Here is a 23,648-nt window from a genome sequence, read left to right on the forward strand (position 1 = left end):
TAGTGACCAATTCAGCAGATTTACGTATTGATATTCATCTTCAGTAATAACTGCATATATTTTAATTTTGGTTTTGATCTGAGCATCAAATATTGCTTGATCAACAATGCTGCTTAATTCATATTCATTTTTTTTTCTAATAAACTGATCAAGAAACAACAGTTTTTTACTTGAACATATTATATGAATTATAATATGTATATTATCTTCTTGAGTCGTGTTACTAATCATTAAAATTCCTTCAGATGCTGATAAAAGAAATCTTGATTCATCAAGTTGATCATAAGCTTTATTCAAACACTCAGTTGCTATTTCAGCTGACAAAGAAGTTCAAGACAGCTCTATCAATCTTTTTTTTGTCACTGTCTGTCAAAGACAAAAAGTATTGATTTAAAGATCTTAAGTTGGATAGTTTTCTTTTTTTAGATGGTCTAGAAGAGATGGATGGTGAACTAGCACCGGATGCATCTGAATCATAACTTAAAATTGACACTTAATCTTCAGTAATTATTGTAGAATTTGAATTTGTTGATGTGATTTTGTTATTATTGTCACTTGATGATGATGCCAGTGTATCAATTGCTTGACAGTTTGCTCTAAAAATATATACAAACGTTCAAATATAATGATGATAATAAATATAATAATTTTATTATCTATTTATGATTTACCTGTGGTTTATTAATCTTTCACTTGAAGTATTTGAGAACTCTTTAAAGCAATATTGACAATTCGCTGTGAATTTCCCATCACATTTGGAGGTTCTTTTGAAGCCTTGGGTCCAAATTTCATGAAGAGGTCTTCCACCAGGTTTCATTGTATGTATTATTCATAAAAAACTTTTTCCAACTAACACATAATTTTCATTAGTAATCAAATATAATTTAATAAACAATTAAGTAACAAAGTATAATTACCTCAACTATGTTTACCAGCAACAATCAACATTTTACTATCAAAACAATTTCAGACAATCTGACAGTTGAGATTGAGAGAGAAAAAAAAATATTTATTATTTGGTTTGTTTGTTTTGGTGGTAGTTCCAAATTTCGCCGCCAGATGGCGATGTTTTATACAAATGGATAAAACTAAGGATGTTTTAAACTATGTTTTAAACATAGTTTTAAACATGGTTTAAAACATTATGTTTTATACATGTCCAACCCTGGTCATCAATAATATCAAATTTGGTTTTCTTAATTTTTTTTTTTTTTTTTGTGGTGCCTTTTTTAGTATTAAGTTCTTATATACAAATTGCACACGGAGAGAATTTTTTATTTTTTTTTACGAGAAAAACATAGCAAATTTTACAATGGCCCATAGCTGAGCGGTGACATGTTCGAGATCCCAAAGACACCCCTCCCACGACCTTCCCCTCCACGATTTCCCGTCTGACGACTTCCCCCCTACCTGACTTCCCTCCCACCTGACTTTCTTCACAATGTCTTTTGTTCCACGTGACTTTTTCCTTAATTTTTGTTTGAGATCTATTTTTTTTTTTTTTTTTTCGTGAAAATTGTGTGTTGTGCAGTTATATTCTTTTTCACTTATGGTCTGGTATTATTTTGTCGTGTATTATCTTCCATTGTATCTGGCTCTATTTTCTAAATGTACATGTATGTCTATCTTCGTAGTGCAGCTCAGTTTTATTGTTTGTCAGGCAATTGCCGAGTTCGTTCCGACTTCCTCGGAATGCCCGGATTAATTTTGGAGGGCGAGGCCCGTTCATCCGAGTTCGTTCCCGAAAAAAAAATCCGAGTTTGTTCCAATCGTTTCCCCTACCGTGTCTCCTCCACTTTGCCACAATTTAGTTTTTTTTTTGGTATTACTTAGATATTATCTTTTCCTTACCTAAATTTTTTACTCAGCTAGATGTTTTTCTCAGCTTGGTTTTTTTACTTAGCTTCAATTATAGGCAAACACACAATATCTACATAATTTTACCAGCTTAATTTTTCCCTCAGCTACATCTTTTCCTTAGCTAGATTTTTCATTTGGCTACATCCTTCCCTTAGCTTCAATTATAGGCAAACACACAATATCTACATAATTTTACCAGCTTAATTTTTCCCTCAGCTACATTGTAAAATTTATATTAATATAAAAATGTAATTAATAATTTATGTTTATTGATTTGGTGGTCGTACCGCATAAACGACGTCGATATGTTAAAATGATAATTGTTTAAAAAAAATTGTATTTTTAAATAGATCACTCTGTTTTGTCGAAAGTTAATAAATAAATTAATAAATAAATATGTTAAATTAAAGAAATATATTTATTGTATTTATTTTTTTCTGTATGTAACTCTGTATTGAGTGGAAGGGGTGTCTACAGGACAGGTGTCTTCACGGGGTAGACGTCTGTGGGAGGGGTGTCTGTAGGGGGGGTGTCTTTAAGGGGGACGTCCGTGGGAGGGGTGTCTTTGGGATCTTGGTCATGTAACCAGCTGAGCTGCGCCATCTATCGGTTTCATGATATTTTCATATGGGCCATAGCAAAATATCGTGTGGGCGTGGCTATTTTTTTTTTTGTGTACCATAGTAATTTTTGTTATGGTCAAAAGCAAAATTTATTCCATTTATTGAAAATATTATAAAAAATTTTTTTTTTATTGTCAATATCTATAATTTATTTATTTGTTTTTTTTTTATTTCATTTTATTTTATTAACCCAAACCAGGGTTTGAACCCCGAACCTTCCGAACAGAATCCTTACGCGTTATCCGCTGCGCCACAACAACATTTACAAACGCTAACATTTATTTGTTTTTCATTAACAACTTAAACATAAGCAAAGACACGCCTGCGCAGTCGGCTAAAAAGTGGGGGTGGTTGACATTTCTGAGTCTGTCATTGCTTTTGCTATGGCCCATTGTAATTTTAACCATGTTGCTTTGTATTTATCAGTGACACCTATAGGATTTCTAAGAGAATTAAATTTTTACTATGGCACATTGTAAATTTTCAGAGGATCATTTTAATTTTGTCCACAGCAACAACGCAAAATTTTATGAATAACAAAGCAAAAAAAAAAATAAATATATTTTGCTATGGTACAATGTAATTTTTAGGCTAGATTATTTTAACTTATAAATTTGGCCTCGGTAAAAATTTCTTAATGCGTTGTAATTTTTTTTCTGAACATAGCAAAAAAAAAAACATTATATAAATTGCTATGGTACATTTTAATTTTTCAAAGCAAAAATTGTTTTCTTCTGTTAACATGATAGTAAATATTTTTATAGTCAGAAGATAGACCCTCAATGATATGGCACCATAGCAAAATTTGCTGAAAATTTTTCTCCGTGCATCTATATAATAACTATAAACAAACAAAAAAATATATAAAATGAATAAAAATTAAATTGAAATCCAGCTTAATTTAAAAAAATAATGGTAAATTATATTTTGATTTAGACGTACGAAATAAATAAAGAACATCTTCATTATATATGTTAAAGCAAAGTATAAATAAGCATTTTTTTTTTTAATTCAAACTTGATTTATTTATTATTAATTTATATTCATTTTATATATTTTTTTTGTTTGTTGTTTAGTACAATCGATACGTAATTTTTGAGTTAAAATAAATGCAATATTCATTGTTCATTAATAATTGAAAAAAAACTAATAAAGTACTCATACGTTATAAAAGAAAAAAAAAATATTTTATATACATATATTACAAGAATGTATATATTTAAAAATGTTGTATTGATAATAAAAAAAAAAGTTTACTTTTGTTCACTTTATATTTATACAGCCGAGACTAGACGAGACTCCAATTTTTTTTACTCGAGACGAGACCGAGACGAGACTCTGATTTTTTCAGCCGAGACGATACCGAGACGAGACTGTTTTTTTGGTTATTTTTTGAGACCGAGACGAGACTCGATCAAATCTCGTCTCGTCTCGTCTCGTGTGCATCTCTACTGATAATTTTTTCCACAATTATTCACAGTTTTTTTATATTCTTCTGATAGATGTGATTTTTCACAAGGTGGTTTGAATATTTTTATAGTTGGTCAAGATCTTGAATTTATAGGTTGGATAACTAACTCTTTTACAATAAATAAACCTTGAGGTTCTTGAAATCCTTGAAAATTAATGAATGCTGACATTTTGTTTCAATATATATCAACTCAACTCAACTCAACTGTATAGTGACCAGTTCTGAACTGATGATATTCCTTTTATATTCCTGAATAACCACTCCCCTCTTTTTTCTATCCCTTCCACTTCCTATTTACTACTGCCATTTTTACCCCCTCTACAACTTATTTTACAAACATCAATAGATGATGAAATAATGGAATTATTTACAATACTTTCTGTAATTTGTCTTGATAATGCAAGAGCTAAGGTTCCAACCTATAAAATGATTGGTCCTCAGTTTAAACCATCAAGACAATTCAAGAACCCCTTGCGGCGATTTGACCCAATTAATTAATTCGCGGACCCCTGGGCTGAGTCCTCGCGGATTCCGGAAAATCACCCGCAAATCACAGCGGAGGTCGCGGGTCTCGCGGGAGTGGACACAGCGGGGGGTGTCTCAGAACTCTCCTATATATACTACTTCCGTTAAATCATTAACAACCAACTCCGATTTGTTATTAACAATCCAAGCGACAACAAATAAATGATCAGAGCTCAATGATTCATAATTTGGTCGGATCAATTATTTCGAGAACCAACGAAATAATAACTTCCGTTACAATATACATTGCGAGAAATTGTAGTTCTTCTTCAAAAAATGACTGAATTATTTACTATCAAAATTTAGTATACTGAGAATATACCAACTACTAGTACGAAATTTTACTATATTTTCTTGTAAATTCTATTTTAAAGTTTCACATTTTTCATTGCTAAATTCGGTAGTTTGTGCTAGATTCACGGAGAATAGCAATCAATTCCTGGCAACATTTTTTTTTCTGTTCATCCACACGCTCAAAACTTGAAAACTTATTGACGATCAAAAGAAAGTCATTTGTGATGGATTGTTTAGACATAAATTACCAATAATAAACTTCGCTTAACCCCATATCTATCTTCAAGAGATAAGGCTGTAGAAATGCTCAAAATTAGATGGCAACTCCATTATTTATTTGATCAGTCGGCCATCTTTGTGTCTTTTTTATTCTTTCATATATATTGTATCGAGATTTGGCAGATCTTGCGCTCCCAATAATGATTAGTGGTCTATAAGCCTGTGCGATTGATTGGGTAAGACCGCTAATTATTACCACCGGTTTGTGAGTGGTCCCGGCATGACATCTTCTAGCCTGAAATCAGTGTCGACTTGGTACACATCCGCCATGAGCGGATAATCTAGATGTCTACCCTGACCATGCTAGACTTCTATCCCCTACTTCGATCCTCCCACCAGTGTTGCATCAGCTGTGCGCACAGACGGTCGTTCGGAGTAGGTCAAACGGAAGAATGGATAGCGAGTCCATGAAACCAGTGAACGCTAGCACTCGTTGCCAGTCGTCGGCTGGTTCTCGGAGCTAGCCAGGGGGTTACATGTATTTCTTTCTTTACTTAGTAAGTCACTAAACTGCCAAAAAAACTTTGGTCAAATCATCCACATCACTATCTCTATAGTTTTCAGCTGAAACGAAAATAAAGTATTCATCTTTAAATTAATTCAGAAAAATCAAAATATCTCGACATATTTTTTATGTGGTAAATGAAAGCCAAATTATTAATGTATGATTTAGAAAGTTCAATTTTACCTCTTTCTCTCATATAATCATTATAATCATTTTGGAATCTTACATCTTAAAACCAATCATGACGATCTTCATTATTATCACAGTTATTTCCATCATCTGGAAAAAATAAATTAACTTTACAAATTTATATTTTTTCGAAATAAAATCAAGAACGCAAAAATCAATCAGGACAATAACAACACCGGATATACTCTTATTTTCTTAATTTTTCTGACTGGTTCGTTTGGATTAACATAAGAGTTGTCGATATCTGAAAAAACAAAGGTTCATATTTTTTTGAAAGTACTAATCGAAAATTGAAATTCAATTATTTCCAACAATGATGATAATTTATTCAAGAATGACAGCTTTTTTTTACCTAGATGTTCCACATTTTCATCTATTCGGTGACTACAATTTGATGTGTCGACTTGATTTTCTTCAACGTATCATTTTGAGTAAATTCATATTAGTCATATATTTCTATTCAGATATATTAATACATTTCATACAAATAAAATGAATAATTTAACGATAAATGCCTTTGTTGTTGCTCAACTTCTTTATATTTGAGCTGCCTTCTTTGTATCTTATAAGGACGTGTTCTTTTATATTCACCATATATAGTGGTGTGGATCACGGAGAAAAATAAAAGGTAAAATTTACAAAAAAAAAAGTAAAATTTACCTTTTTTGAGATGAAACGAGGGACGCCAAGAGACAAAAGGTAAAATTTACCAAAAAAATTTGTTATAAGATTGAAGCTGTAGTTTACCTATGGACAGTGTTAAATTTACATTTAATTTTTGTTATCGCTTCCATTACTCCGAAAAAAGGTAAAATTTACCTTTTAAGGCGTTAAAGTTGTTTTTACATTTTTAATTAGTAAAGTTTGTGTTACTCTCTTAGTAGGTAAAACTTACCAATTTTCGATGTTAAAAATGCAAAATAAAATTGTTAGAACAACAGGATATTTAGTTGTTTTTTTTTTTTTTTTTTTTGTTCGCAATTATGGCACTGCCTGGTATCGAACCCCTCTGCCTTAAACGCTACCTAATTCTACCTAATACTAAAACCGTGCTTTAACCGACTTAACCACGAACGCGAGTTGACACACGACAGATTTTTATACTATTTGGATTGACTCTATGCTGAGAGCTTACGTATAAGAATTTTATTGTTATCGATTAAAGTTATTGTGGCAAATGGTTTAGTAGTTAAGGAAGATTGAAATAAAATTTATTAAGTATCATCATATTCTTACACATTTCCCAATAATATTTAAATTTGATATAACAAATGTGGCTGAGAAAAAGATAAAACTGAATAAATTGTGTTGTAAAATGAATCAGATACTCAGCCACTTACCACAATTATATAAATTTATTTTGCGAACTTTTTACAAGCAGTAGGTAAAGAAAAGATAAAGCTAGGGAATTAATGTTGCCAAAAAATTATGTTTTAAGGAATTAATGTTGCTTAAAAAATAATTTCTTTGGCAACATTAATTCCTTAGCTACATCTTTTCCTTAGCTACTGCTTTTCTTTGGACACTTTTTATTTATTTTATAAATAAAATACATGTAAATTTAGTTTTTAAAAATACAAATATCCAAGGAAAAGCAGTAGCTAAGGAAAAGATGTAGCTAAGGAATTAATGTGACTCGGGAATTATTTCCTTGAAACATAATTCTTTGGCAACCTTAATTCCTTAGCTACATCTTTTCCTTAGCTACTGCTTTTTCTTGTACATTTGTATTTTTGAAAAATAAATTGACATGTATTTTATCTATAAAATAAATAAAAAATGTCCAAGGAAAAGCAGTAGCTAAGGAAAAGATGTAGCTAAGGCATTAATGTAGCTGAGGAATTATGTTTCAAGGAAATAATTCCCGAGTCACATTAATTCCTTAGCTACTGCTTTTCCTTGGACATTTTTTATTTATTTTATAAATAAAATACATGTAAATTTATTTTTTAAAAATATACAAATGTCCAAGGAAAAGCAGTAGCTAAGGAAAAGATGTAGCTAAGCAATTAATGTGACTCGGGAATTGATGTTGCCAAAAACTTATGTTTCTAGGAAATAATTCCTTAGTCACATTAATTCTTTAGCTTAATCTTTTCCTTAGCTACTGCTTTTCCTTGGACATTTTTATTTATTTCATAGATGAAATACATGTAAATTTATTTTTTAAATATACAAATGTTCAAGAAAAAGCAGTAGCTAAAGAAAAGAGGTAGCTAATTGAGGTTGCCAAAGAATTATTTTAAGGAAATATTTCCGAGTCATTATTTCTTAGTTTTTTTATTACTGGTTTTTCTTGAACATTTTTTTGAAAAATAAATTTACATGTATTTTATTTATAAAATAAATGAAAATGTCCAAGGAAAGGCAGTAGCTATGAAAAGATGTAGCTAAGGAATTAATGTGACTAGAATTATTTCCTTGAGACATAATTTTGGCAACATATTCCTTACACATTATCTTATTACATCTTTTGCTACTGCTTTTCCTTGGACATTTGTATATTTTTAAAAAATAAATTTACATGTATTTTATTTATAAAATAAATAAAAAATGTCCAAGGAAAAGCAGTAGCTAAGGAAAAGATGTAGCTAAGGAATTGATGTGACTCGGGAATTATTTCCTTAAAACATAATTCTTTGGCAACCTCAATTCCTTAGCTACATCTTCTCCTTAGCTACTGCTTTTTCTTGTACATTTGTATTTTTAAAAAATAAATTTATAAAAAATGTCCAAGGAAAAGCAGTAGCTAAGGAAAAGATGTAGCTAAGGAATTAATGTGGCTAAGGAATTATGTTTCAAGGAAATAATTCCCGAGTCACATTAATTCCTTAGCTACATCTTTTCCTTAGCTACTGCTTTTCCTTGGACATTTTTTATTTATTTTATAAATAAAATACATGTAAATTTATTTTTAAAAAATACAAATGTCCAAGGAAAAGCAGTAGCTAAGGAAAAGATGTAGCTAAGGAATTAATGTGACTAAGGAATTAATGTTGCCAAAAAATTATGTCTCAAGGAAATAATTCCTTAGTCACATTAATTCCTTAGCTACATCTTTTCCTTAGCTACTGCTTTTCCTTGGACATTTGTATTTGTAAAAAATAAATTTACATGTATTTTATCTATAAAATACATAAACAATGTTCAAGGAAAAGCAGTAGCTAAGGAAAAGATGTAGCTAAGAAATTAATGTGGCTAAGGAATTGTGTTTCAAGGAAATAATTTCCAAGTCACATTAATTCCTTAGCTACATCTTTTCCTTAGCTACTGCTTTTCCTTGGACATTTTTTATTTATTTTATAAATAAAATACATGTAAATTTATTTTTTAAAAATAAAAATGTGCAAGGAAAAGCAGTAGTTAGAAAAAGATGTAGCAGTGAATTAATGTTGCTGAACTATGTCTCAAGGAAAAATTCCTTAAATAATCTCTTAGCTCCATCTTCTTTTCTTTTAGCTACTGCTTTTCCTTGATATTTTTATTTATTTTATAAAGAAAATACATGTAAATTTATTTTTAAAATAAAATGTGCAGTGAAAAGTGTAGCTATGGCGATGTAGCTAAGGAATTGTGACTCGGGAATTATTTCTTGAAATAATACCTTAAGTAACTTAATTCTTAGTTAACATTTTTCCTTAGCTACTGCTTTTCTTGTACATTTGTATTTTTTAAAAAATAAATTTACATGTATTTTATCTATAAAATAAATAAAAAATGTCCAAGGAAGAGCAGTAGCTAAGGAAAAGATGTAGCTAGGGAATTGAGGTTGCCAAAGAATTATATTTTAAGCAACATCATTCCTTAAATTATAATCCTTTGGCAGCCTTAATTCCTTAGTTGTTATCTTTTCCTTTGTCATCTTTGAAGTTACTGCTTCTCCTTGGACATTCTTATTTTTCAAAAATAAAATAACATGTATTTTATCTATTCAATTAATAAAAATCCCAAGGAAAAGCAGTAGCTAAGGAAAAGATGTGGCTAAGGAATTGAGGTTGTCAGAATTAAATGGCAACTCCATTATTTATTTGATCAGTCGGCCATCTTTGTGTCTTTTTTATTTTTTCATATATATTGTATCGAGATTTGGCAGATCTTGCGCTCCCAATAATGATTAGTGGTCTATAAGCCTGTGCGATTGATTGGGTAAGACCGCTAATTATTACCACCGGTTTGTGAGTGGTCCCGGCATGACATTTTCTGCTTTTCCTTGGACATTTTTTATTTATTTTATAAATAAAATACATGTAAATTTATTTTTTAAAAATATACAAATGTCCAAGGAAAAGCAGTAGCTAAGGAAAAGATGTAGCTAAGGAATTAATGTGACTAAGGAATTAATGTTGCCAAAAAATTATGTCTCAAGGAAATAATTCCTTAGTCACATTAATTCCTTAGCTACATCTTTTCCTTAGCTACTGCTTTTCCTTGGACATTTGTATTTGTAAAAAATAAATTTACATGTATTTTATCTATAAAATACATAAACAATGTCCAAGGAAAAGCAGTAGCTAAGGAAAAGATGTAGCTAAGAAATTAATGTGGCTAAGGAATTGTGTTTCAAGGAAATAATTTCCAAGTCACATTAATTCCTTAGCTACATCTTTTCCTTAGCTACTGCTTTTCCTTGGACATTTTTTATTTATTTTATAAATAAAATACATGTAAATTTATTTTTTAAAAATATACAAATGTCCAAGGAAAAGCAGTAGCTAAGGAAAAGATGTAGCTAAGGAATTAATGTTGCCAAAAAATTATGTCTCAAGGAAATAATTCCTTAGTCACATTAATTCCTTAGCTCCATCTTTTCCTTAGCTACTGCTTTTCCTTGGATATTTTTTATTCATTTTATAAATAAAATACATGTAAATTTATTTTTGTATGTGTAGTGAAAGTAGTTAATGAAAGATGTAGCTAAGGAATTAATGTGACTCGGGAATTATTTCCTTGAAACATACCCTTGGCAACCCTAATTCTTTAGCTACATCTTTTCCTTAGCTACTGCTTTTCTTGTACATTTGTATTTTTAAAAATAAATTTACATGTATTTTATCTATAAAATAAATAAAAATGTCCAGGAAGAAGTTGGTGAAAAGATGTAGCTAGGGAATTGAGGTTGCCAAAGAATTATATTTTAAGCAACATCATTCCTTAAATTATAATCCTTTGGCAGCCTTAATTCCTTAGCTACATCTTTTCCTTAGTCACATCTTTTCCTTAGCTACTGCTTCTCCTTGGACATTCTTATTTTTCAAAAATAAAATAACATGTATTTTATCTATTCAATTAATAAAAATCCCAAGGAAAAGCAGTAGCTAAGGAAAAGATGTGGCTAAGGAATTGAGGTTGTCAAAGAATTCTGTTTTAAGGAAATATATTTGCTTGAAATATTATTCTTTGGCAACCTCAATTCGTCAATTCCTTAGCTACATCTTTTTCTTAGCTTTAGCTTATCCTCGGGATTTTTATTTATTAAATAAATTACATGTATTCCGTTTGTTAAATCAATAACCGTCTCAAGTAAACTTCAAGGTTCCTAGATTTCTAATTTTTTAACAAATAAAATACACGCAATTCATTTTTATTTTCGTTACCAATTTGAGTGGCAACTTTTACCCGAAATAAATGTAAACGTTCAAATACAATTTCATTAGGTTAAATTTACAATTTTTTTGGTAAATTCTAAATTTTTTATAGTTAGTCTTACTTTTTCATTTTGTTAAAAATATATTACTATCTAATCAGGCGAAATTTACCGTTATAAAATGCCTAAGTTACCTTTCAAAAATGTAAAACAAAATTCATTATTTTATCAGGTGGAATTCGCATGTCTAGAGGTAAATTTCGCCTGATTAATTTGTCATATATTTTTTACAAAATAAAAGAGTAAGATTTGCTCTTAAAAAATTAAAAATTGACCTCATAATTTGTAAAATTTACCGAAAAAAATAGTTTTTTTAGTTTTACCTTTTTTTCGGGTAAGAGTTGCATTTTTTTGCTTGGCGTCCCCTAATCGTACACAAAAAAGGTAAAATCCACCAATTATTTTTCTCCGTGATATCTTTTTTTATTGATATTATTATTAATTATTCATAATTAAAATAAACAATAACTTGTTTACTAGTGCAACAATAAATGTATAGGTTAACATTGTAACACTTGAAATATTATGACAGCGGAGGCATTGAGAAATCATAAAAATGTCTACCTCTCGTCAAAAGATTAAGAGGAAGCTCTGCACAAAAACTCAAGTAGGGGAGTGATACTTGGTCTAAACTTAAGTGCATCTTTCAAGAAAGTAAGAGTGTTAGAACATAGAACTACGCATCAGATGTCAAATAATTTTAAGTACTTGTAAATTGTGTCAAAGTATTTTTTAATTGTTCAAACAAAGTAATAATTTCCAGAAATCTCGATTCTATAATTTTTTATTGTCTTTCCTATTGTTTATGTTGAAGACACATGTGTTAACGAATTTTTTTTAACAAAATTTAAATGACAAACAAGTACACGGACGAGTTGTAAAAACAAGCAGTAAGTAAGTTATTTTTATTCTACTCTTCATCTTAAATATCAAAATTTCATTTCTCTTTATTTATTTTTTTTTCTTGAATATGAATTCATTTTCTTTGAAATAAATAATACTAGTTTTGCGAATATTTTTTCACATACAACCAGGAGAGAAAATTTAGTGTCAAAAATAGTATCTTTGAATAAATATGGTTTAGATCCGGAAGTTAATATGATTTTAGAAAAAAAAAAAACTTAAAGTTCATAGAACGAACAAATGTAAAAACAACTTCAGAAAAGTTGGACAACAGAATGATAAAACAGCACAGAGATCAAGTTAGCATGGAATTCAACAATCAGACTTTTCCAAGCATATCAACTTCTACAACATCATTTGCTTGTAATGATGATTCAATAAGCTTCACAAATATTGAGGAAAAAGAGCCGCAAATAGAGAAAACCCTCCATAATGAATCAACCCATGTGAGATTCAGGATGAATGTGATACTGATTTATTTGCATAACTGGACAGTAATGTAAGGCGTGGTTTTCTCTCACCTTACTTTTTATTTATAATTTGAAGATGATTTTATTGTATACACCAAAATGAAAAAAAAATTTCCTTGGTTGGTTCTTCCGAGGACTATCGTTATCACACTGTTTCAACCCTTTACTTACTTTTTTTATTCGAATCCTTTGTATTTTAGTATTGTGTTGGCATGAATTTAGAAGGTACAAAAAATAGAAGCAGTAATTTTTACATTTTTAATACATAAAATTTAAGATTTGACATAAGTCCCCAAAACAACCGATGCATGAAAAATTTCTCTATGTAATAGAGGTTTCGAGGACTTTTCTTTTTAAATTTCAGTTATCTCCTCAATATAACCCAATGACTGTTTAGATGGTGGAAATAGTACTTATATCTATCGATTAATACTCATATTGAATACTAATTGATAAAATGTATCAAAGCTCTATGATAGAACTTCGTTGTTATCGTTTTAATTTGATGTCCTCAAATCCTTCGATAGATTTCTTTCGAAACTTATAAAATGGAGGTTTCAAGGACTTTTTTCCCGGAATTCTAATGACCACATTAACATAAGTTGAATACTGTTGTCATGGTGCCAATAGTACTTAAGAAAAAGTTATAATTACCGTATGATCATACTTTCTTTATATTATGTTAACTTAAAGTCCTTAAATTCTCCGATACATTTTTTTTAAAACTTATAGAAAGATGGTTACAAGGACTTTATTTGGGTAAGATCCGTGCAATGATAACGTAAATTTGAGACAAATCAAATACGATAGCACTTGCGTGTCATGTAAGCAGAATTCAAAAGCAAAGTTCTGAACATAAATTTAATCAAGATAGAACACTATTTCTATATCCTACATTGATGACCTTGATCCCTTTATTACATTTTTATATCTGTTCACTCAGCTTCTCCAATTATTATCGTTTAAACTTGCAATAAAAAATTTATACATACAATGATGCCATTTTTTGAGTCATCGTCAACGATTGCATGAATTTCAGTTAGGGCTTTATGTTCCTAAAAGTACTGATGGGAAAAGTTTATGGTTTGGTAGTTTTGACGACTTTTGAATACTACGTCAATAAAGTAGAATTCAACTTGTAAGTAAATTGAGATGGTTAAAAAGATTACCCTGGTGAAAATAATTTCTCCAATTTTCTCCGGAAATCAGAGAAAATGCGGACAAAAATCGGAACAAGTCGGAGATAATCGGAAGAAATGATTTTTTTTTACTCCGATTTTTTTTCGTTATTTTTATTCAACAATATGCGGAGAAAATCGAAGTAAACCGAAGAAATTCGTAGAAAATAATACGGAGAAAATCCAAGCAATGCAGAGGAAATTGGAGATATATCGGAAAAAACGGAAAAATATCGGTTTCGTGGACACCAAGAAAGTTTGAGTAGAACTCGTAAATAAAGAAAACGGTTTTTCTCTAAATGTCTAACAAATAGTTTCAGTTATTGCTATCGAAACGAATTCAGTTTCAGTTTTTCTGAAGGTATCTGAGAATTTCTAATGCTACTAAATTTAGGTGGTATCTCGTTGTTCATTTCTGAAAAACTATTCGGTGTATTACCATCTATATTTCAATATGTTAATTTTGTGAGGAGCCTATCATTATAATTATTATTATTATTAAAAAATGAAAACTACCTGGACAGCTCACGATATTCGCTCCATTTTTCAGCATCATTTTTAGAAAAATACAAAATTTTCGTAAGCTCTTTATCGTCCATTCTGACTTTCATGACCATCCTTGTCATATTTATTTTTCGACTAGTTTGGTCTAGTTTTGCCAAGTTCAAAATAATGGAATTAGAAAAAAAAATTAAATTTCACAAAAAAAAAACAAAGTTCCTCAAAAAATAAAAAAACTTGGATCCCAAGTAGAAATTAGAGTAGAAGCATCTGTCTATAGAGCAAAAAAGCTATCATATTTTTAAATACTATTTGTGATCTGTTCATCTTTTTGTGATGCACAACTATTTAGTAAGTTTAAGTAACAAATATTATTAATAATGAAATGTCAGATAAAGTGAATAATATTTAAAACAATGATTCCTAAGACATCATGATCAACGAATTTCTCGATGGTATAATTGAGATATGACATGTTAATTTTGATGATGACAATGAAAGATGGTTGCTGTCAGTGAACAGCTGCCTATGCTAATAGCTAATACACAATGTGACGTCACAGATTACCCTCCTTATAAAACACCATGAGAATAAATGATAAATTAATTCGTCAACGTATGAAAAAAAATATATTATTATTAAAACTTTACAAAAAGATGTGATATCATGACGAAAAAAAAAACCTACTTTTTTTTTACAAAAAGGAGCGTCCAGTATTCAAAATCGTTTAGCTATTTTATTTTTTTAATACAAAAAGATGTGGTACCAAAAAAAGTCAAGAATTAAATATATTTCTAATGCATATAATTAAGTCTCAACTGTTGACAAAATTTTAAACTCGACCCCACCTTTTTTTTCCAATTTGAATTTCATATTTATATATAATATATATTGAACCAGGTTACCAATTGACAGGTGGGGTCAAATTTAAAATTTTCACGCATTAAATCATCCATAAAAATTAAGCGTGTTGCGAGTACGCGCGGGGGAAGTGAAACTTCTTTCGGAGTCGTTGCATGTCACCCTAAATAATAAAAATAATAATAATAATAATATTAATACTGACAATAATATTCAAATATAAATATTATTAGTTAATAATAATTATTAGTATTCATATTTCGAATATTATTATTATAAATTTTATTATTCATATCGTCACATTATTGGAAAAAGGGCGTAAGTGCGATTTTCGGGGATTTTTTTTTTCTAAAAGAAAAAGGGCGTAAGTGCAAATTTATAAATTTTCGAGCTTTGCATCTTATTTTAAGGCTTAAAGAAAAAAAAAAAAGGGCGTATGTTCAGTTTAACTGTTTAATAATAATTAAATAAAAAAAAAAAGTCGCACACGCATACACACATAGCAGCTGACGCTCCCAGTTTATCCGCTTGTGACCGAGCGTACACCAGAGAGTATACGAGAGAGTATACGAAAGCGTGTGACCAAGCGTATACGAAAGCGTGTGACGGAGAGTATACGAGAGCGTGTAACGCTAGTGAGGCCTCGAATTTTGTTGCTACCCTCCGTAAAGACGTTTCACTTCAATAAAAAAAAAAAACTGAAAATCGAAAAAAACAATTTTTTTTTTTCTCGACATCTATGATTCAAAAGACACATTTTTCGATCTATACGCGAAAACGTTACGACAGTTCTATCGAGAGTTATCAAGGTACCCGTTGTTAGCGGAACGATAGGGAATTGATAACTCTTGATAAAATAGTCACAGTGATTTCATGTATGGCTTCAAAAATGCGTCTTTCAAATACTGCCCCCACGGAAATATTTTATAAAAATCTTGCAAAAATTATATAAAAGTCATTTTATAAAATCACTTTGTAAAATATGGGCAAAAAAATTAAAAAAATTATGTAAAATATTTATAAAATTTTTATAAAAATTTCAATTTGTTTTTATAAATATTATATATATAATATATAAAAAGTTTGTAAATATTTTATAAATTTTTTGTAAAAATTTATCAGTTTATTTCGAGTATTTTAATCTCCCCCTCCCTCCCTTTTTTTTGTCGAATTTTTGAAAAAGAATTATTTAAATTTTCAGAGAATAATTAGAAAAAAAAACTTTTCAACGAAGAATTGAACTCAGACCATCTTGATGACAAGCGGGTGCTTTACCACGATGCCACAAATTTTTTAAGAATCTTTAATAAGAATGTACATAAGAATACTACTTTATTAATTTCAATTACTTTTCAGTTTTAACCATACTTTTTCATCGATTCTTATATACTTATATGTTGGAAAATAAATTCTGATTACTCTTATATGGATTCATATGAAAATCGATGGAAAAGTACAGTTAAAACTGAAAAGTAATTGAAATTAACAAAATAGTATTCTTATCAAGAGGCACGGTAGTGCCTCGAGTCAAGTATGAGAAAGAAAGTATGTGTGTCGATGAGAATATATGTGTGAGATGAGATCAACTACTACTACCGTGCCTTATTATACATCAAATATTTTGTCTCCTTCCGTCGCGAATCCATTAGAAATTTAATTAAAATATGATAGACTCAAGTGAGGATGCTGAGGTTTGGTAATGATCTCATAAATCGATGTCAAGCTTTTTTTTTAAAAAAAAATCATATTTTTCCGTTTCGATAATATATATTTAAAGCATAATTGATATTTACCGTCTTTTCATTTTTATCAAATCGACTACATTTCGTTCGTTCAGTTGGTATGGTATAAAACTTTACAAGGGTGTTGCCATATTGGTTGCACTGCAGAATTTTATTTTTTATTTTTTTTCATAACCTCCAAAATACGTCGTTGAACTCTCACGTCAAACGTCAAAAAAAAAATCTATATATTATATATACTATATAATAAAAACTGATTTATTTACTGATTAAAAACTGTAAAAATATAATAATTGCTTGCTATATATTTAACTTATTCCAAAATGATGATTTATCAGTATCAATGAAAATAGCATACACATCATCACTTGTTGGTGTTATTGATCACAAAATTGGGCGTCAATGGATAATAAAAAATAATGGTAAATATTAAAAATATAAATATTAATTTAACAATCATATGAATTTTAATTTTTAATCATCAGGTATTTGAATTGATATGGTTAAATATTCTAAATTAAATCCTAGAATGTATGTAACAAGAGAAACTCAAAGATTCATCTACACAATGTTGGCTAAAGAATCTCAAGGTAAAGTTTTTTGTAAAAATACAATAATTGCAATATTTAACTGTAAAAATATAGTTGCAATAAGTGAGCCAGTTATAAATAATAAATATAATATAGTAATTTACATGGTATTGATTTAAGTGATGTATATGAAGATCACCAAAACCAAATATGTACAACATTTGATTTAATAACAAATTTATATGATATATAAATATATTATTTAAAAATATGGATAGCACAATAATAATAATATTGGGAAAATTATCATGTATGTATTGGTGGTTAGCTGGTGGTTTTATTGATGGTCCCGGTACTGATTCTAGTACTTCAATTGGGATATGTAATTTAATTTCAAGCCAACATGGTATTGCTGTTATATCATTGATAGATCTATTAAAACCCCAGCCATTTGTAAATGACATTCTAAAAAAATTAAATAATAATTAATTAAATAGAATAATTAATTATTTTATAAAAATAAATTCAATTACCTTATGATACATGAATTATATCATTCACCAGCAGCTTCATCACTCTCTTGTAGATGATCCAACAAATGCCGTTGAAATATTGATTTGTTAAATATTAAAAATATTTTTTTTGATATTACACGATAAACAGTATTATCTGTTCTATTATTGTATCTAAACAAAAAAAGAAACACAGTTTTTTTTACAAAAAGGAGCGTCAAGTATTCGAAATCCCCACTAATTATGTGATTATAGTAATTTTATTTTATATTGATATTTATTAATTTTTACATACAAAAGGATATAATACCAAAATAAGTCAAGAAGGAAATATTTAACGCATATAATTAAGTCTTAATCTTTGACAAAATTTTATACTTGACCCCGCCCGGTTCTTCCCAAATAAAATTTGAAGCCTACACACGTCTCGACAACAGAGTTAATGGTATTTTCCAATTATCCATTATTATATATATACCCTTCACATTTTATCTAGGCTTAGGACTGGCAGCGTACAATCTTGTTACCTTGCCGGCGTGTTTAAAAAAATATATATATACATTAGGGTGGCCGTTATTTTTTTTTTTTTCGAAAAATTCTGCTCCTAGGGGTTTTTTTTTCTTTATTCCGTGAAAAAAAATAATAGGCAAAATTTTGAAGCCTTATCTCAACTCTAACCCGTGCCGCTGGAATATTGATTTTTGCATTTGAAATAACGTTGCATTCTTGGGATTTTCAATTTTTTTTTTCTGGAGGTCGTAAAAAAAATCGGAAAAATATGAAATTTGCAGTGTTGAATTTAAGAATAAATGCACTTTAAACTAGAAATTCTCAAACTGCTGGATCGTATATTTTGCGCTTGCCCATAGACGTTATCCAGTGATTTTTTCTGATTTCACACAAAATGACGGTTTTTTTCCATTAAAATGGTTTATACGAACAGTAATCACGTTTTTTCTATTAATTTAAAATAAACTACTCCTAATTATGGTAAAAGTAATATTCCGTAAAACATTCTACAGAAAAAATTTTTCCGTATTATTGAATGAATAAAATACATGTAATTTCAATTTTAAGAAATATAAATGGGCAAGGAATAGCAGTAGCTAAGAAAAAGATGTTGCTAAGAAATCGATGTTGCTGAAAACACAATTTTTTGGCTACAATAATTCTTTAGCTCCATCTTTTCCTTAGCTACTGCTTGTCCTTGGTATTTTTATTTATTTAATAAATAAAATACATGTGATTCATTATTTTAACAACAAAAATATCAAAAGAATAGCAGTAGCTAAGAAAAACGTGTCTAAGAAATTAATGTTGCAACAAACATAATTATTTTGGCTACATTAATTCCTTAGCTCCATTTTTTCCCTATTTTTTACCCTGCTTGTCCTTGAGATTTTCATATATTAAATAAATAAAATACATGTGATTTTATTTTTGAAAAATACAAATATCAAAAGACAAGCAGTAGCTAAGGAAAAGATGTAGCTAAGGAATTACTTAAGCCAAGAAAAGTATGTTTGTACCATTATTAATTCCTTGGCCACAGTTTTTCCGTAGCTACCGCTTTTCTTTGGACATTTTTGTTTTTGAAATAATGAATTAAATGTTTTTTATTTATTGTATAAATGAAAAATCCGAGAACAAGTAAGTCCTTTCTTTCCTCAGCTTCTGCTTGTCCTTGAGATTTTTATTTATTTAATAAATAAAATACCTGTGATTGATTATTCCAAAAACAAAAATGTCTGAAGAAAAGCGGTAGCTACAGAAAAGCTGTGGCCAAGGGATTAATAATGCTACAAACATACTTTTCTTGGCTTAAGTAATTCCTTAGCTACATCTTTTCCTTAGCTACTGCTTGTCTTTTGACATTTGTATTTTTTAAAAATACAATTACATGTATTTTATTTATTTAATATATGAAAATCTCAAGGACAAGCAGGACCTAGGAAAAAATGGAGCTAAGGAATTAATGTAGCCAAAATAATTATGTTTGTTGCAACATTAATTTCTTAGAAACATGTTTTTCTTAGCTACTGCTATTCTTTTGATATTTCCCTGGTGAAAATATTTCTCCGAATTTCTCCGCGGTTACTCCGAATTTCTCCCAAATTGACCCATGCGGAGAAATGAGTGGAAAAATTTTCTCCTCGTCGTTGATTTCGGAAGAATTTCCCCGCGGTAAAATTATTTTTTTCACATGTTTCTCCGCGTGTATTTTTTTTCGCGTAGAAATATTTCCGAATGTTCTCTTACCCAAGTTGATTCGGAGAAACGAAAGAAAAATTTCTCTTCTTCGTTGATTTTAGAAAAAATTTCTCAGCAGTAAAATTTTTTTTTCACACAGTTGGAGAAATGGCGGACGAATCTCTCCACCCTTTCTCCAACTTTCTCCACCATTTGTTCAATTTTTTTCTAACTTTTTTAATTTTCAATTATTGAAAAAAAAAAATGACTAATTATTAATTGTTACATAACGCAAAGCATAATGATGTTTATTTTTTTTGAAAAAAATGAAAATTCGAAGACACTTTTTTTCAAAAAAGTTGATATACCTGAGGTACTTGGTCTACAAAACTCCCGTGATCGTTTCATCAAATTGATGAATGTGGGAAAATAAGTGGAAAAATTTCTCCTCGTCGTTGATTTCGGAAGAATTTCTCTGTGATAATTTTTTTTTTTCCACACGTTTCTCCGCGTACTTTTATCGCGGAAAAATATTTCCGAACGTTTCTCCGCCCAAATCGATTCGGAGAAAATTCGTAAAAAATTTCTCCGCGGTAAATTTTCTTTTTCACATGTTTCTCCGCGTATTCTCATCGTGGAAAAATATTTCCGAACGTTTCTCTACCCAAGTCGATTCGGAGAAAATTCGGAAAAAAATTTTGATACCTTTCTCCACTCATTTCTCCGCATGGGTCAATTCGGGAGAAATTCGGAGTAATCACGGACAAATTCGGAGTAAATGAGGAGAAATTCGGAGTAATCGCGGAGAAATTCAGGAGAAATCGCGGAGAAATATTTTCACCAGGGTTTTGCTGTTAAAATAATGGATCACAATTTTTTCTGTAGAATGTTTTACGGAATATTACTTTTACCATAATTTCGAGTAGTTTATTTCAAATTAATAGAAAAAACGTGATTACAGTTCATGTAAACCATTTTAATGGAAAAAACCGTCATTTTTGTGTGAAATCAGAAAAAATCACTGGATAACGTCTATGGGCAAGCGCAAAATATACGATCCAGCAGTTTGAGAATTCCTAGTTTAAAGTGCATTAATTCTTAAGTTTAACACAATTTAAATTTCAGTAGATCTGCATTAGTGTGAAAGTCTTTAAATTTTATTTGGGAAGAACCGGGCGGGGTCAAGTATAAAATTTTGTCAAAGATTAAGACTTAATTATATGCGTTGAATATTTCCTTCTTGACTTATTTTGGTATTATATCTTTTTGTATGTAAAAAATTAATAAATATCAATATAAAATAAAATTACTATAATCACATAATTAGTGGGGATTTCGAATACTTGACGCTCCTTTTTGTAAAAAAAACTGTGTTTCTTTTTTTGTTTAGATATCACATCTTTTTGTAAAGTCCTTCAATCATTCGATAGAAAAAACTATAATATTAAGAAGTATATAAAATTACTTGGTACCATCCGTATTAATTTTTGTTCGTTCTAAAAAAAAAATTATGTAAGCATTTTTTGCATTAGTTCACCAGTTTTTGCTGGCAACGAACAAATTATCAATTTTTATCCAGCTAGTATTTTTGCGGAAATAACTGACAAAATAACTAACTTTATACGTAGAACCCAATCAGCGCCAAATTGGCAAATTTAAGAAGCTCGAGGTACAAGACATATTTTGTCCCATTTCCAATGTACAGAGTTGACTCTTTTCCTTTCTAGTCTTTTTGGTAGAACCACAAATGTGAATTTTAGAAGTAGGTATTCCTTTGATTAAGCAATTATCATTTTTACTTGACCATTTAAATTTATTGATGTAGAGTAGACTTAAAACAATGATATCATTAATTTTGAGGACTTAAATCTTTCTTAGAATTTTCGTTGATTTAAAACAATCGACACATGTACCAACCCCTTCGTGCCACTATCAAGTGATTGATCGATAAGTTTCTTGCAAAGTGGATGTGTTATTTTTATTTGGTATTAAAAGATTTATCATAAATTCGTTTGACAAGGAAACATTTGCATATGAACACGATTCACATTTTTACTTTTGTTCGTAGCTACAATTGTAGATTGCTAATGAAAAATGAATAACACCATAGAGCTGTGAAGTCGTAGAGACCGAGCGGAGACTCGATTCGTCAGTGAGCGAGAAAACTTACCGATGAGGGCACTCATGCATGAAGCATAAAGCATTGCAGCAAAAACTTGCGTGTGAACACACAACTCTAAAATTAAATACACTTGACAACAATAGAAAAATATATAAAATATCGATAATTGATAAAACAATAATAAAAAAATATTAATAAGCCAAAAATAACAAAATATAAAATACACTTTATTTAACATGGAAATATTTCAAAAACAGTTTTTTTTCGAAGATTAAGGGTTTTCTACAATCAAATAACCAATACTTGACATCAATTTTAGGTGTGAATTGAGCTAAAATTTCCGCTTGTTAACATGGCTATAAAAATCACCAAAAAGTAACTAAATTTACTAAATTTATCGCGAATCCGTGATTTTAGAACAGTCACGGAGAGACACCACGGATTTGCAGTCGATTCAGTAAATAGTAGTTAATTCAGTGATAATTTAGTGAATTCAATTACTTTTTGGTTATTTTTATAGCTGCCATGTTTATAAGCGGAAATTTTAGCTTGTCGTGAGTACGCACCCTTACTTTGATTATTATTGTCAGGATCTTTAACACCTGTAACATCCATCATAGATGGACATACAGTGGTTTTGAATTTTTTAAAGTTGCAGTTGCAGATGTATTGTCTTTTGGTGTTGGAATTACCAAAACTCTGCTTTTCGTATCATTTATTATAAAGGAGCAGCCTTTTTAGTTTTAACTCTACCCTTCCAATCCATGAAATCTGTATAAATAATATATTTTACAATGAATAAAATAACACACAATTGCACACAATACAAATTTATAAAATTTACTTAATTACTATATGCATCAATCTATATTGATATTATTTATTTATTGTATTATTATAATATTAATTACCTTGACAATTAATATCCAAATTCAAATCAAATAAATATATAATTATTAATATTTTTTATATAATAACATAATAATATATATATATTCCCAAAAGCACAATAAATACGAAAAGATATATAAACAAAAGGTTACGTTCATCAGGAAACATGTGTATGTTGTATATATTAGCATAATTAGCATGACAGGATTTGCAGGTATGTGAAGTTAGCACATACATTATAGCACAATCAAACCGGACTATATCAGGAGTTACGTGCGAATTATATGCGTTTTTTGTGCGGAATCCGCAATTTTTGTGCGTTTTTTTTTGTTTTTTATAGTCTGGTTTGATTGTGCTA

General features: G+C 29.4%; 1 long non-coding RNA gene across 1 annotated transcript; it reads right to left on the reverse strand.

Moving 5' to 3' along the window:
• Positions 1 to 246: 246 nt before the first annotated feature.
• On the reverse strand, positions 247 to 1,026 carry LOC122857487. The gene is made up of 3 exons (XR_006374203.1): positions 918 to 1,026; positions 672 to 849; positions 247 to 596 (listed from the first exon to the last, which is right to left on the reverse strand). It is a non-coding gene; the product is annotated as an uncharacterized LOC122857487 (long non-coding RNA).
• Positions 1,027 to 23,648: the final 22,622 nt, after the last annotated feature.

This window comes from Aphidius gifuensis, linkage group LG5 (genome assembly GCF_014905175.1).
Source record: "Aphidius gifuensis isolate YNYX2018 linkage group LG5, ASM1490517v1, whole genome shotgun sequence".
NCBI lineage: Eukaryota > Metazoa > Arthropoda > Insecta > Hymenoptera > Braconidae > Aphidius > Aphidius gifuensis.